Raw genomic sequence first — 16,797 nt, 5'->3', positions numbered from 1 at the left:
ATTCTGTATGGCAACGTGCGCTGAGCTGAAAATCCATGCTGTGTTTTAAAGGAGGAAGGCGAGAGCAGAGACTGGGAGGCCACTAAGCAGTATCTGCACAGAATACCACTTTGTTGACTAGAAAGATTCAGTCGTGTAAAATTCAAATTTCTTCAGGTACATCTATAAATTCAGTGCAATGCCAATGCCTGTTTTCCCTTTTAATTTAAAAACCTGAGGTAAGACCTGATCTAGTAATACACAGATCTTAACCATTACAGCTTAATGAATCCGGACAAGTGCATACAGCAGTAAAAACAACAGGCCTGTCACGACCCAGTGCCCCTGGGCAGGGCTTCATCCTATCAGCGGGGGTCTGGGTAGAGGAGGCCAGACCTGGTTCTCTCTGCCGTGCCTGCCTGGAATAGAACTCCAGCAACACGGGGCTGGGGACGAGTTTTAAAAAGCCAGCAGTCTGCCCCTCCGGGCCTGAAACCATAGCCCCAGACTTCGGGAAGCCCAGAGAATAGGGCGCCCTCCCAGGTTCTTAGCTCACACACCCGGGGTGGAGCTCCCGTTCTTGCCAAGATTTAGTAGATTTTCTTGAATAAATATTTCTCTATTTGCTGTATGCTTTTTGCCCTTGGGACAATTTCCAGAGACTTGGCATGATTTATTTAAAAAGGTATTTTTCACGAGTTAAATTGTTATTTTCCTGGCAGAGAGGGTCTAGGAAGACCTGGCTCCACCCCTGCAACCCCATTCGTCATCGCTGGTGAACAATTTTCAGACATTCTTGTCTTTATTCTCATATATATGACGTGTCTTTTATCTGGCTCTTTTAAAGATGTTTTTCTTTATGCTCAATTTTTAGCCATTTGACAATGAAGTGCCTTGATAGCGGTTTCTTTCTTTCTTTCTTTCCTTCCTTCCTTCCTTCCTTCTTTCTTTCTTTCTTTCTTTCTTTCTTTCTTTCTTTCTTTCTTTCTTTCTTTCTTTCTTTCTTTCTTTTTTTCCTGCTTGGGGTTTACTGGGCTTCTTAGAAATATTTCAGCCAAGACTTCCTTAAATATTCTTTGCCCATTAATTCTCTCCTCTCCTTCTGAATAACACATATGTTAGATGCTTATTTTTCTATAGATAATTGAGGCCCTGGTCCTGGTGGGTGGTTTTTTTTGTTTGTTTGTTTGTTTTTTTGCCTTTTTTTCCCCCCTTCAGTTTGGTGATTTTTGTTGACTTTTCTTCAAGTTCTCTGATCTTTTCTTCTGTCATATTCATGGTGTTAATTCCATGCAATATTTTTTCAGGTATTGTATTTTTATTTCAGATATTGTACTTTCCAGTTTTATGATTTACACATTTTTTTTTTAGCATTTTCATATCTTTCCTTAAATCCCCATGTGTTCACATTTTTTCCCCTGTAAATTCTTTAACATAGTTGTAATGGTAATTTTAAAATCCTTATATAGGGGGCAGCTGGGTGGCTCAGTCCGTTGAGCATCTGACACTTGGTTTGGGCTCAGGTCACGATCTCAGGGTTAGTGAGACAGAGCCCCCGCATCGGGATCTGTGCTGACAGTGCAGAGCCTGTTTGGGATTCTCTCTCTCTCCCTCTCTCTTTCCTCTCCCCAGCTCGCACACACGTGTGCACACCCTCTCTCCCTCAAAATAAATAAACTTTTAAAAAATAAACAAAATCCTTGTATGTTAATTCCAATATCTGTGTTGTCTGTGGGTCTCCTTTTATTTTCTGGGTTTTGGGAGGGTTCCTCTTGTTTTATTAGGGGTCATATTTTTCTGCTTCTTTGTATGTCTGGTAATTTTTATTGTATACTGGGCATTGTAAATGATACATCGTGGAAACTCCAAATTCTGTTATCTTCCTCTGGTGAGTATTGGCTTTTGTTCCAGAAAGCAGCTAAATTTCTTGTGGATAACTCTAGTCCTTTGCAGGCTTGTTTCTTGGTTTTATTAAATGAATTATACTTTATTTTTTGCCCTTAGTCCTAGGATACAGCTCATAGTCCTGGGATGTGGTCCTTACATGTAAAGCATGATGCTTTTGGTGCATCACAGGAATGCAAGAGATGTTTCTTAAGTCCATCTAATTTGGTAGGCTTTAACCTCAAACTCTATCTCCCTAGAACCAGGCAGCTGATGAGGTCTCTGCTCAGCTCTTTCAACCGTCCAGCTGTTGTTTTCTACTATTGCTCCTTGGAGTCTTGCCCTGGGCATTTGCAGTTGGGAAGTGTCAGCCAAGGTTCTGAGAAGATTTTGTACATAGATCTGGGGGCTCCCCCACTGTTACTCCGAACCTTCTGGTACTTCCCTTCCCCCTTCAACTTGCAGTTGCTCTGGCAGCCCTGTACTCTGGCCTCTAACTCTTTAGTCCAATAAGTCTAAGTTCTACAGATTGCTCAATGTCTGCAGGGGAAAAGCCAGCGAAATGTGGATTATATGTCCTCCAGTTTGTGTCTGTTTGTGGTCCTTCTCTAAGGCCTTGAAGTAGGTCTATAAGCAAAGTTTATAATTATTATCAATGTGAGATTTAGTCTAATCCAAACTACTCTGCCATTACTTGAAGCCGGAAGCCTTTATATTTTTTTAAATATAAAGGAGATCATGTTATATATTCTATTTGATAACACTTTTTAAATTGAATAACATATTTTAGATATTGCTATGGGTCAATATATAGTGATTGACCTTATTTTGCCTGATACATGGTGCTTCAAGTATTCAATTCTAAGGCCGTACAACAAGAATAAGCTTAAATGGAGCTATGAGTTATGAGTTAGACCTCTTTCAGTGTTCCTTGAAAGATACTAAATTACTTTCTTTTGAGTACAACTCCTTATGAAGACTGGACTGTAAGAGCTCTTTGCAGATCTACAACATCATGAATTTATTTATTTATTTTTTTTTTTTTCAACGTTTTTTATTTATTTTTGGGACAGAGAGAGACAGAGCATGAACGGGGGAGGGGCAGAGAGAGAGGGAGACACAGAATCGGAAACAGGCTCCAGGCTCCGAGCCATCAGCCCAGAGCCTGACGCGGGGCTCGAACTCACGGACCGCGAGATCGTGACCTGGCTGAAGTCGGACGCTTAACCGACTGCGCCACCCAGGCGCCCCAACAACATCATGAATTTAAACAATCCTCTATTAATGTGCATTTTGGTGGTTTCCAGTTTTTCCTATTCCAAGCAATGATGTAATAAACATCCTTATACATTAATTTTTTTTGTCTTTCCTACAGAATCATTATCCTAGGAGTGGAATTGATAAATCAAAGTAAATTCATATTTAAAATTTTAACATACAATTACAAATTACTCTCCAATAAAAGCTATCTCAATATATACTCTCCAACAGTATATGTGAATGTTGTTCAACACTGGATATTATTAATCTTCTAAATCTTTCCCATAAGATTAACTATGCATATGACATTCATAAGATGGGGAGTATCCAGCCCTTTTTGCTGTTCTCAATCTTGATTTTGAGCTATTGCCCCATCCAATTTTCTGACATCATGTCTCAGTCTTGCCTTTCCTTTGAAGGAAACAATCAGTGCTGTCTTCTGGGCTCCCCATCAAAAACAATTTGGATTCTTCCAGCCATGCTTCCTCTGACTATACCTGCAAAACCTCATTCCTGGTCCAACCTGGCCCAGAGCTTTATCCCCCAGTGCTGCTCTACTATGAATATTCACAACTGACCGCAATCCTTTCACATTCCCTCATTTACTTTCACAATTTACTTCATTTCTCAAAATTTTAAATAGACAATTTTGTCTTTGTGAATTAAGGTCACTGCAATTTCATTTTAACCTACAACAATTTTGCCAACTTTGTCAGTAAGAAATGCTTTAATATGCCTCCAAAATTATTGCTGTAACTTCCTTGTCTTTCTTACCTTTAAAAAGTAACCATTAAGAGAGCAAATTACATATTGGGACATTTTCTCAGTAAAATATATGTAAAGGAAGAGTCAAAGTCACTTTAAAGTTAGAAAACTAGACACATTTTTCCTGTACTTTCTCTGGATTCCCACTAACTGACAGAAAGATATTCTTAAAAAAGATACAAAGTCAAGATAAAAAGAGAATTGGAGGGGAAAGGATAGCTAGAAAACATTGCAAGTTAAAAAACAGGAGGAAAGATAACCTACCTAGCAGACCCAGGAAATCTAAGTCCTAAGTGAGCAAACTTATAAGCTTGTATAAAACCCAAAGCATCAAGAATTAGAAGCAATAGGAGTTTGTAATTTGGGAATGAAGGGAGGACAGAAATCTAAGGGGAAGCTAGATACAACCCTCTTTCCCAGCAAAAACCCTCTTCCCTACTTTGTGCAATCAGGTGACTCACTCTCTTTCTACGTCAGCAGAAAATGAGGTTTATACCCTGGAGAGAGTATAAATAGGTCTCTGAGATGGGAGACACATGGCATAGTTGAGAGAAGCAACAATTTTGGAAACAGAAGGATTAAATAATAAATATTAAGACACTCCCCTATAGCTCCTCGCTCTCTTCCATCACTTGGTTCCCATAATACTGTGCAGGATATAAGGCAATTCTTCTCTGAAAAACATCTGACAAGCCAAAGGAAAGATCTAAAGACACTGACACTAGAGTTATCCAATTAAACAGCGCAGCCTGATCTGGTGGTCTTTCAGTCTCACCGACCATACTGAGCTGTCATTAAGTTTTTCAGTGTCCCCATTTTTTTTTAAAAAAAAGATGTTTATCCATTTATTTTGAGAGAAAGAGAGAGAGAATGCAAGCAGGGGAGGGGCAGAGAGAGAGAGAGAGAGAGAGAATCCCAAGCAGGCTCTGCATAGCCAGCATTGAGCCCAGTTTGAGGCTCAATCCCACAAACGATGAGATCATGACCTGAGCCGAAATCAAGAGTCTAATGCTTAACCAACTGAGCCAGCCAGGTGCCCTGCCCCTGTGATGTAAATGTAATTGAACAACCATAGATCACCAGATATTTGAAGAAAGACTTAAACATGAAAGAGATTAAAAACAAAGAATTAATTTGGAGAAAACAGAAATTAAATAATAAGGCGAAAACTATCAGAGAGCTACAAGGGTATGCTATAAATGTGAAGCAGTAGGATGATGTTTTAAAAGGTGAATTCATAAAACAAAAAAGTCTTAGAAATTTAAAAAATAGTATAAACTAAAAATCCAATTAAAAGGTTGGAAGGAAAATTTGACAAAACATTACAAAGGATGACAAAATGACAGAAAACAGGACAGAAGAGATCAGAACATCTGAGGACCAAATCAGGAAGTTCAATATCCAAATAATATGAGTCATGGAAAGAGGAAAAAATTAAAAAATGGAGGAAATAAAATCACTAAATAAATAATTCAAGAAAATTCTTAGTATTGAAGGCTATTGTCAGATAAAAGGGGCCTATCACGTGTCCAGCAAAATGAATAAAATATATTAGTCAAACTATATCATATTTAAGAATATTGGAGTCAAAGAGAAAACCCTAAAAGCTTTGAGAGAGTAAGAAACTGGTTAAATTAAAAAAAAAAAAAATCAGAATGGCTTCGATCTTTTCAACAGCAACTAAGGAAACTAGAAAAAAATCTGCAAGTAAGTGAATTTTATAGAATTTTATGTCAAATGAAACTAGCAAAAATTAATATCAAAAAAAGCAATAATTAAATAATGTAAAGCCTTTTCAGATAGGTAAGTTCTCAAACAACATACCCACTATGCAGTGTTCTCAGGATGCAACTGGAGGAGCTATTCCACAAAAATAGGGGAATGAAACACGAGAAAGACATGGGATCTAGGACAAAAGGAACCCAACAAGAGAGAGGTGAAAGAAACCCCCTGCGTGTTGGTGAAGGGAAATCTCGTGATAACAACCATACTGCAGGTCTAAAGAACAACTAGTCTAGATTGGAGCAAATCAGAAGACTCTGAGAAAAACCTGGGAGGACAAAACTGATAGAATGCCTAATGCATATGAACATTTTGAGAGGAGATGAAATAAGGATGAATTAGTGATAGATACATAGAAAATAAATAAGACCAATAACTCCAGGTAAAATCAAAAGTTCCTTAAGGAAAAGTAGTCGTAGTTCAACATTTATCTTATCATATTAATTCTGATCCAATCAAAATTATGATATAAACATTGGAAGAATGAAGGATGGGAAGTGTGTATGTGGAAGAGAGGTAGCAATGGAAGGTAAGATGTCTCCATAGTGACTCCATGTGAGAAGCCAGTAAATAATGCCCAAAGCTTGAAAAATCAGTGACTCAGCAATTCCACTCCTAGGTCTGTACCCAAGAGAATTGACAAAATATATCCACACAAAAACTTGTACACGGATGTTCGTAGCAGCTTCCTTCATAATAGCCAGAAAGTAGAAACAACCCCAGTGTCCATCAACTGTTGAATGGATAAACAAAAAAGTGGTATATCCTTTCAATGGAGCATCACTCAGCTTACAGAAAGGAATAAATTACTGACACATGCTGCAACATGGATGAACTCTGAAAACATTACTCTAAGTGAAAGAAGCCAGACACAAAAGGCCATATACTGCATGATCCCATTAATGAAATGTCCGTAAAAAGCAAATCCATGAGATGGTAAGTAGATTAGTGGTTTCCAAGGCTGGGAACAGAGGACATGGAGAGTAGCTGTTAGTGTATTTGGTGTTTTGTTTTTTTTAGGATATTGAAAATGTTCTAAAATTACATAGTGGTGATGGTTGCATAACTCCATGAATATATTTTTAAAAATCAATGAATTGTACAATTATCTAAAAGGGTAAATTTCATGGTATATGAATTATATCTCAATATAATTGTCATAAAAAATCAAGGGGTAGCAGCTATTAAGAGATATAGTGGATCTGAAATGAAACAGCTAAATAAATTGAAGTGGGTTCCCTAGTGGACTAAATTTAAATGAGGGAAGTGGATGGTCAAAGGATGTTCTTTGTAATCAGTCATGTAAGACTATCTGACTCTTTATAGGGTTGTATTACTTCAATGGAAGTAAAAATGACATAATCAGTGACTGAAGAGCAAGTGGAAAGATCTGGAAGTTCTTGCCAATCCCCTAAGCTGGCAGCACGGACTGTGGCTTTGTAAAGTCTGGACCATGTGAGTTGCCTTGAGTATGACTGTTGCCCTTTCACCAACAATGGGCAGCATCTCCATTGACGTCCTGATATGTTCATTTAACTTGGCAACAATGGACACAAGCTACATTGAACAAGGTGGTGTTCATGTCTAGTCACCATAGCCCCCTCACTGCCCCAGCACCTGACACATTGGCTTAAATATATTTTTGAATTAGTGGAAAAATGAAACAAGTTCTAGGCAAACTAGAGGCAAATGAAATAATATTGAGGTCTTAGAATATTGGGGTCCTACATATAGGGCCTGGACAGTATATGCTGTCCGAGTGTGGTGAAGGGCCAGGTCACAAGAAATGGCACCTCATTATCAGTGCTGTAGAACCAGCACACAGAATTTACAGTAATATTTTCAGGTTACAAGCTATTGTGTCTCATGCCAACCTCTTTCTCACTGTTTCCATAGTCATTGACTAGCATTTGTAAAGTAATCGTTGATAGCTTTTGCCCTGTTATCTTTGACTGTGGTTCATTGAATAAAGGGGCATTACTGAAAGGTGACATCTTGGAGAGGAAAACTCAAAAGCAAAATAAATGGTCCAACAGAGCCACCAAAATGGAAGGCTAACCAATGACAGAGCTCAAGGACCAAGCCTGAGGTAATGAAGCAGAGAGTAGGGGACCAGAGCATCCTCATAGGAACCTTCTGACCCCCAAGTGAGAGTGGGCCTCCTTTCAGTATGCTCTCATAGCTCACTGATCTTTTTCTTCTTATCATTTGTTGTAGCTTATAACTCTTCACTGGATTGTAAGCTCCATGAGGACAGGATATATGCTTGTTTAGTTCACTATGATATCCTTCACCAGTGCTTGGTACATTGTAGGTACTACAAAAACTTATTTGTTGAATGAATGAATGAATGAATGAATGAATCAAGGAAGAGCAGAAAAGTTTGAGGTTGCATGTGAGATGTAGAGCCTAGGGAAAGAAGAGGAAACCATAGTGGCTTGATGTGGGATGCCAACAGCCTGGACATGGGAAGGAAGAGGTTCACAGAAGTGCCAACTGTACCTGGAGACTGGAGCAGTAAAGACGCACACACATGAGTTTGTGCCTGAAGCACTCACTATGAATCTTAAATACTGGGGCCATTACTGCCTGAGCAAGCCCTGTACTGCAAGGGAGGCCACCATGTTTGGAGATCTGTTTAGGTCACAGTCGGTGGGACCAGGAAGGGAATTCCTCAGATTGTTACATGTTACAAACTTCAGGTTGACCAATATTGACTTCACATAATCTTTGCTGGAATTAACAAATTCAGATGGCAGATCATGTCCCAATCCTGTGAGCGATTTAAAAAGATAAGCTGTTTGGAAGGCTGGATGGCAGTCACAGTCAGCTATAAAGGGCAGGGCGATTGTTCCTCAGAGGGTAGAGTGGGCTAGTGACATTTCACTTTGGAAACAGTTTTGGCGTCTACTCCTTGGAGACAGAAGGAAAGCTTTAGGGTGAGGACAGAGAGCAATGAGATTCTTTAGTGATGTCAAGGAGGAGCTCAGATTTCCTTTATCTAGATCAAGTAAGAATACTTACTCCCCAGAACACTTAGATATGATGATAACTTCTTAGTACTGCCCCCATAATTGTGGGAAAAAGAAAATTTAAACCATTTATCTAAATCATGGTTGCCAGGAATGGAATGTGGAATCCTCATGCTCAGAGAAAGGGAACAGGCCCCTTCTTGCTGAGAATCTGGCTTTTCCTACACTTTCTCGCGCAAAGGCTATCAGGAGAAGGTTATGAATAGAGTCCTTTTCCTTCAGCCAATGAGACAAATGCTCTATTCAAACCCAAGCTGTGCCCTGCCTGCAGACTGTCTCAGCCAGGATTATCTTGGCTTTTGATGAAATCCCACAGGGCAATAACCACAACCTCACTTTGCTGTGCCATATCACATGACTTGATGGTTGGCGCAGCAGGAGATATTAAAGAACATCTATTTTATGAACATCACTCACTTAATTTCTGTAATAATGACAGGAGAAAGGCACTGACACCAAAAATCCAGCAGGTGGACTGGAGACATGTTTAATATGAAGCTGACAGGGCCATTCTGGGCCCTTGGCTGTATCTCAGGAGGTTATAAACAACAACAACAACAACAACAACAACCACAACAACAACAACAAAAACTCAGGCAGACCTGAGTTCAGATTTTGGCATTGCTATGTATCTTAGTGAATGACCTCGGCCAGGTTAGTTAACTTCCTGGAGCATCAGGTTCCTGACCTGTAAGATAAGAGAAGTGAGGCTAAAATCCTGGCTCCTAAGGTTGTCAGAGGATGAAATGACACGAAACTTAGCTGAGATCACCTTCCATGTGCCTGGGTCATATGCTCCATCAGTGCTGCTTCCTCTCCTTTTCTCTCCTCCCACCCTCTGCTCAGGGTATGTGAATGTGGTGCTCTGGCAGACTGAGTCCATTGAGATGGAGCAGGAATTTAGCTAAGGGGACGTGTTCTAGCATTGCCTTAAGTAAGTACCAGGACACAGTCTCTATGCAGCCTGTAATGAGGTAGGGGGAAAGGAAGCATATCCTGGGTCACCTGTTCTGGAGAGTTCTTTCTGTGCTGATGACTACAGCAGGTCCCCTCAGCGGAGCCTGGGACGCTGTGCTTCAGCAGCTGCAGCTGCCCCCGGGAACTGCTCAGCATCAAGGATGTGGAGTGTAGGAACATTTAGACCCAGCATCCGTTGACTCCCTCTTTCCACAAATATTGAAAACCTAAATACAAGACAGACACCATTCATTCATTCACTCATTCATCAAATATTTCTATAACATTTATTCTATGCCTGACACTGTTCTAAGGACTTTACAAATACTATCTCAATGACTCCTCAGATCAGTGCTGTGAGGGTGACACTATTATCTCTATTTCACAGGTAACGAAAGTGAAGCACAGAGAAGTTCCAGAGCTTGCCCAAGAAACATGTGCACAAGACTGATTTTTACTCAGTGACAGTGAACATTTATAGTACTTCATTGTTTGTCTAGCGGAGATGGGTAAGCATACATTCATTTGTTCACATTTTCATTCACTGAGACTCATTAATCATGAAGCTTGTGCCACATTAGGAAAGGCAGGGTCGACCACAAGGTACAGGTCTGCCCTCATGGAGCTGGCAATCCAAGGAGCAAATGCCAAGTGAGCCTCACTTGTATCCTATGACTCTGCAACCAGCAAAGTTGGGTCAAGAATGCTGACTTGGGTCAAGGATGCTGTCGTTTCCAGTCGAACAGACTTCTTTATATAAAATAAATGACTTTTCTGGGACATTAAACATGTGGCCTTTGCCCTTATAAGGCCCATACTAAGGAGTCCATCAGTTGTGCTTGTTTAAACTTCATAGTTTAGAAGAGAAAGTGCATGTAAGGCTAATGCACCCATCAAAAACCCAACAGAGTATAAGAAGGGCCCAGTGTTCCCAAACTTCCTATGTGTATCACTAATGAAGAATATTTTGTATGAGGTGTTAGGTATTTATTTCTATGTGTACTGTAAAACATATACACGACAACAGTGACTCATATTTCAAACATACTATTGCTTAAAGATTTTTTAAAGTGAGTTAATTCAAAAAAATGTTAAATTAATAACGGCACAGGTGGTATATTTGATACTGAAAATTAACAAAGTGGCACTCAGCTGACCGGAGTTTGGGAAGCATACAGCAGCTCCCATTGGGGGATGACTGGCATTTCAGGCAAGGCAGCTCTTCACTGGGTAGGGCGACCTCCCATAGTGTCAAATGCTTACTATGGTACCCCCCACGCATGGGGACAACCCCCTCCAAAAAATGCCTCCAAACATTTCCAAATGCCACATGGTGAAGGGCTGGGGGATGTAGTGCCACTCCGGTTAGGAACTACTCCTAAAGATTTTCTGGAGGCCCCTTTAGGGAAAAAAAAAGCTATTTTCAGATATTTTTGAAATATAGAAGGAAGACAAGAAAAAGTCAAGTTCAATTTCCAAGTGGCAAGAGGTACCAGAGTAAGCAAATTGAGAACCCAAATGGGAAGACAGCAAATATACAGAAACTCCTGGCAAGAGTGGGGACAGACAGAGAAGGCCTGGGGCTGTCGACAGAGCCTTCTGGCTTGGGGCTGCTGTTATGGGGCAAGACCAGTTCCTTCCTGCTTGTCTTACAGGTGCCACCTGGCATCTGACAATGACCAGAGAAAGTGCCCACTGCCTGCTGAAGAACAGGCAATACAACCTATTGCCTGAACCAAATGCAATGACAGCAAGCCAGGAGGGTATTTTGCAAGAATACAAGGATCATATGATAAAACAATGTGACAGACTCATCAATCATTAAAGCAAGAAAAGAAGGTCCTGGAAGACCACAAATCTGTTTCCAAGTGACCCACAATGTGCTGCTTACAGTGAGGAGGAATCATGAGAGGAGGAGAATAAATTAATGCTATTTGTACGCCACCCAGGATACTATTCATGCCCTTTAAAAATCTTGATAATTTTTGGCACCTTTGAGCCACTAGTCTTCCCAGCACGCTCTATGTTTGAGTGTCCTCTGCCTCAGTGTGCCTATAGAATAAATCTTTCCAAAGATGGCAACAGGTGGTCTCATGGAGAAAAGTTTTCAATGTCAAAATAGGTTTGGGAAATACTGCCCGTTCCATCTTGGAGATTCACAATGCATATTAGCACCTTAAAGGTTTTGAGAAAATTTCTTCTATTCCCTTGGTAATCAAAAAAGGTGAAATTCAAACCCTTCTGGTTTTAAAAGTTAGTGAACTTGTCCCACTGAACCCAACTGATGTAATCTTCTTGGGAAGCAAGCTCATCACCACTGTCCCTAGTCTCTGTCTTATCCATCCTCACTTCTGGGCCTCCTGTCACATTCCTCCTCCCTCTAGAAACACCCTTCCCCAGCCTTTCTACTTATCTATGGTCTGTCAGGCCCCAGCTCAAAGATTCATGTTCTATTTATTGTACCCTACAATGGACTTTTTTTTACTATGAACTTTCTTAGAGCTATATCTGTGCAGGGTGGTGTCATGTCATGTTGCCTTGGGATTATTTTCTGGGTGTGTGATATAGAGAGTGTGTAAGCAGCTTTGCTTCTTTTCAACTTCTAAAGGGAGTCTGTTATTGTACTATGAATTATAAGGGCCTTATTAAAAAAAAAAACACTTCTTGATACACATCCTGGTGGATGTGCCAATGGCTGGCTTTTTTCCTTATAAAACCACTTAGACTCTTTCTGTCTCTATGAATTAGCAGCCATTGCATAATGGTTGAAAATATGTATTCACATTTTGTATGTTTAATTACTCTCACATTCCTCAAATTAAATGAAATGTCTACTACAACAGATTTTATCTAAAACTGTATAATGTTGGGGAGTATTCAAAGCCAAAGTTAAGAATGTCCTCCTGGAAATGGAATTTGGCCTTTTACCCATATGAATCTTAAGAGTTTATTTTTATTTTTAGTATATTCCCTACCTTCCTCACCCCCCCCCCCCCCCCCCCGCTCAAAACCCCTGCTTTTCCCATGGCCTTTCTCTATAACAGTAAATAGTGATTTCATCCTTCTATTTGTTTAGGAAAAAAATCTTGTCATTTCATCATTGATTTTTTTTTTACTTTTCTTTTTTCTTTTTCTTTTACAGAGTTGGGGGAAGGGGCAGAGGGAGAGGGAGAGAGAGAATATTAAGCAGGCTTCATGCTCAGTGTGGAGCCCTATGCGGAGCTCAAACTCATGAGTTGTGAGATCATGACCTGAACCGAAATCAAGAGTCAGATGCTTAACCAACTGAGCCACCCAGGTGCCCCTGATTTTTTTTCTTTTAACATCACACCCAATCCATCAACAAATCCATTTGGCTCTACCTTCAAAACATTCAGAATCTGACCACTGCTCCCACTCTCCATGTAACAGATTGTGTCCCCTGGAAGCTGACTCTGAGATGGAGTTAAGTGGACAGGAAGGTTATCAAGGAGTGCTCCTGGGATTAATGCCTGGGGAAGGGATGCAAACAGGCTTGGGCAGAAGGAAAAGTTGGGCTGTGATTTGGTCACCCCAAAGGCCTGTGCTGACTCCACGAGGAGCCCTGAGCTGGGACAGCCCTTAGGAGTTGTCTTGAAGTGGGGTGAGGGGCCACGCCTTTGTACCCCTTACTGGTCACAGGATGCAGACTGCCCTGGGAAGGGGGGATGCCACTGGGCAAGAGTGCTGTCTTCAGAGGAGACCATCCTTGAAGACGGCTGCCAGCCAAAGGCCATTAGCTGGAGACCTCCCAGCTGCTGGAGAAATCAATCTACCATGCCCGAAGAAGAGCTGAACAGCGTATCTCACATTCACTACACTTTGCCATGACCATCTTGATCCGAGCCCCCATCTTCTCGAGAATGGTGCAATAGCCTCTGTACTGTTTCATTCAGCCCTCTTAAAATGTTAGCTAGCTCAATCCTTTGCAAATGTAAGTTAGATGATGTCATGCCTCTGCTGAATGCCATCCAGTAGCTTCCCGTCTTACCCTGAATGAAAGCAAAGTCATTACAGGGGCCCGTCAGATTCTCGGCCTCAGCCCCTAGTACTTGCCCTCTTGCCCACTGCACTCTAGCTGCTCTGACCTCCTTGTGATTCCCTGAAAATGTCTGGCAAGTTCCCATCTCAGGCCTTCACAGTTTCTTTCTTCCCTCTACCCAGAAGATTCCCTCAGGCCTCTCAGCATGGCTCCCTCCCTCACCTAGCAGACTTTACTCCTGTTACCTTCTTACTGAAACCTTCTCTGACCATCTTTTTAAAAGACGACATCACTCCTTCCTCTGGCTCTCACTGTCCCTTTGTGTGTTCTTTTTCTCCATAGAGGAGAGCTCCACGAGGGCACGAGTTTTGGACGGGAGCATCGACTGCTGTAGCCCCAGCACCTGTACCCATGCCTGGCATTCAGTGGGTGCTCAAAAAGTACATGTTGACTGAATTTTTGTAAGTCACAGCCTTCCCATAACTGGTGCAAATTGAAAATCGTTCCATGTGTTCTCTGTGTCTCTAGGAAAGTCATAATAGCTTTGTTTCCTTTCCTTTTGTTGAGCTTTGATCGTGTAGGCCATTCATTTTTCTCTACCCAAATTAAATGAGGCGACAGCTTAAGTGTCTTTTATAGAACAAGCAGTCAAGATGCCAGAATTCTGATTTTACCTCATATCCAACTCTTATAAAAACAATTTTTTCTTCCAAATTTTGTTAGGCTCTTAAAAGCTAAAGAAGATACGACTTTTGACAGTGTTGAACTTTGTCTAAACCCTGTGCTCCCTGACAGCAGTGATCGTTGAGAAATCCCCCCACGCTTTTTTGTTCTAAGAAATGGCTAACCACCACAATGGAAAAGTCAGCCTTCCCATATTCTAAGACCCACCTCCATTCTTCCTCATTATTCCCACAAGACTTGTGGATGACTCCCTTGTTTACTTGCCTCTATAAAATTCAGGCCTCCTTCCTTTTCTTTGAGACATTTCTCATTAATAAGTGTTCCTCCTATTGCAATAGCCTGAATAAAATTATATCCACAAGTGACTGGTCTATTGTCTTCCACACTATCATAAAGAGAGGACTTGTGTTGGGAGGGTTTATTTTTAGCCTCAAAGATAGTGTTGGTTGGAAAATCAGCAGCTGACAAATAGTAAGTGACAAAAGAACTCCTGACAATAGAATAGAGACAAGCCAGAGGGTCCACGCTGTCAGCAGAAAGCCAGCATGGAGCCCAGTTTCAGAGCTGGGAATAATTACTTTTTCCAGAGGTTGACAAAAACTTGACTCAGGCAGATGGCTGGACAAAAAGATACTGTTGGAAATAATTTCCCAGTATATAAAGTAGATGAGACTGTATATAATTTGCCCCTGAAAATCAGTGATCCCCAATGTGCTGGGCACAATAGTCTCAGTCCTCTCCTGTGTAAGATCTCTGGTTGTAAAGAGTTGGGGCTGAGGCAGAAAGCTCCTGGAAGCCAGAGATTGTCATGCACTGCATGTCTGCAAGCTCTTACCTTTCCAAGAGGTGAGTCTAGGAGGACCACCTGCCTGCCTTCCCATAGGGCAGACGGTCTATGACCAGCTGTGTAAAGATCAGAGCTCAGACAAATGGTTTCACCATTATTCCCATACTGTGGTTAGCCCTTCATACCAGGAATTACATACTAGCAAAATCCAACAGAAACATTTAGCTTCATTCTGTTGGACACAAGGCTTCCAAATACTCTACAAAACCAGAAAATGACCAGTCAGGCCTAGATGCTAACGAAGTCTGATGCCAGGGACCTTTTGACAACCTAAAGATTTAGGGTTCTTGGGATGAATGAACTAGATGCAGGTGTGGTGGGAATCTCCTAAAAATTAAGTGCCAACTGTTGTGTGTGTGTACACATGTGCATTTTTTAAAAGAATGATTCCTCAAAGAAGCTTGCATTCTTCTTGCAGATCTCACAGCCTTTTCACACCCTTAAAGGGATCTATGCCCCCTAAAAAGAACCACCACCTATCACAAATATTCTGAGCCTTCAAGAAATATTCCCTACACAGCTCCCCCAACCCCATCAATGGCCATGACAGCCAGAGGCACTAAGTTCACCACTCATCTATGAATGGACTTACTTCATTTGTGAACACTTGGTCTCTTCCTGGGATCAGCAATGAGCCAATAAGTCATGCCAAAGACTGTGGTATCAGCAAAGTCCTGATTAAATCAATACATCTCCTAGAAGCTGATGAGGGAGGTTTTATGCCACCAAAAGAAAGAATAATAATTAGTTGATCTAATCCATTTGATATTGTCTCATTCTTTTTGTGCTGCTATAAAAAAAATATACCACTGACTGGATAGCTTATAAACAACAAAAACTTACTGCTCACAATTCTGATAGCTGGGAAGTTCAAGACCAAGGCACCACCAGCATGGTCACGTTCTAGTGAAGGTCCTCTTCTGGTTCAGAGCTGGGGCTTTCTCACTGTATCCTCGCTAAGCAGAAGAAGCCAGGAAGCTCTGTGGGGTCTCTTCAAGAGGGCTTCACGCTTGTGACCTCATCACCTCCCAAAGGCTCCACCTCCTAAGACCCTCAACTGTAGGGGTTAGAATTTCAACATATAAATTAGGGGAGGAGGAACACAAGCATTCAGACCATACCAGATATTTTCCACGAATATTCTCCATGAAGAATGTCATTTGACACTGCAATCAGCACTGGCTAAAGACAGAATGTGAATATGAAATGGAGACATGTAAATATTATCAACACATTGGGTCTATGTTTTTTCTAAGTACTCAAACCTGGATTTCACGGCCTATGTTTTGAATTAATAATAGCTTTCAGAACCATTGCCATATATTTTGCATAATTTTAACAAACAAGGCTTAGTTGGCTCACTGAACTATGTCTTTGTGAGACTTTAATTTTTCCTACAAAAACAGTAAATGCCAACAAGATAGACATCCCTGTTCTTCTAAGCCCTGTTTATGATTCTAAGAAGTAAACAGGCAGTTATTACATTAAAAACATTCCCTGTATGCCAGCAACATCTAATTTTAATCTGTGGGTCTTTCAGAGGAAGAACTAAGGGCTAGAAATGGCACAGAGAACCCCCAAATGCGCCTGATATCTAAAATCTGAAG

The 16,797-nt window shown here is 40.9% G+C and overlaps 1 protein-coding gene across 2 annotated transcripts in view; it reads right to left on the bottom strand.

The window, feature by feature from the left end:
* Positions 1-5,555: 5,555 nt before the first annotated feature.
* CRADD (CARD and death domain containing adaptor protein) overlaps positions 5,556-16,797 on the bottom strand; it is a 192,847-nt gene continuing 181,605 nt past the window's right edge. The window contains exons 3-5 of one of the 2 annotated variants that reach the window (XR_009617064.3): positions 16,034-16,247; positions 15,783-15,892; positions 5,556-9,886 (exon numbers count right to left, since the gene is read on the bottom strand). The gene's annotated coding sequence lies outside the window, so the exon portion shown is untranslated. The remainder of the gene's footprint in view (positions 9,887-15,782; positions 15,893-16,033; positions 16,248-16,797) is intronic. The other variant, XR_013556681.2, reaches the window with a different exon arrangement.

Source organism: Panthera onca, chromosome B4 (assembly GCF_046562875.1).
Source record: "Panthera onca isolate mPanOnc1 chromosome B4, mPanOnc1 haplotype 2, whole genome shotgun sequence".
NCBI lineage: Eukaryota > Metazoa > Chordata > Mammalia > Carnivora > Felidae > Panthera > Panthera onca.
This window is presented reverse-complemented; position numbering and strand designations above follow the sequence as displayed.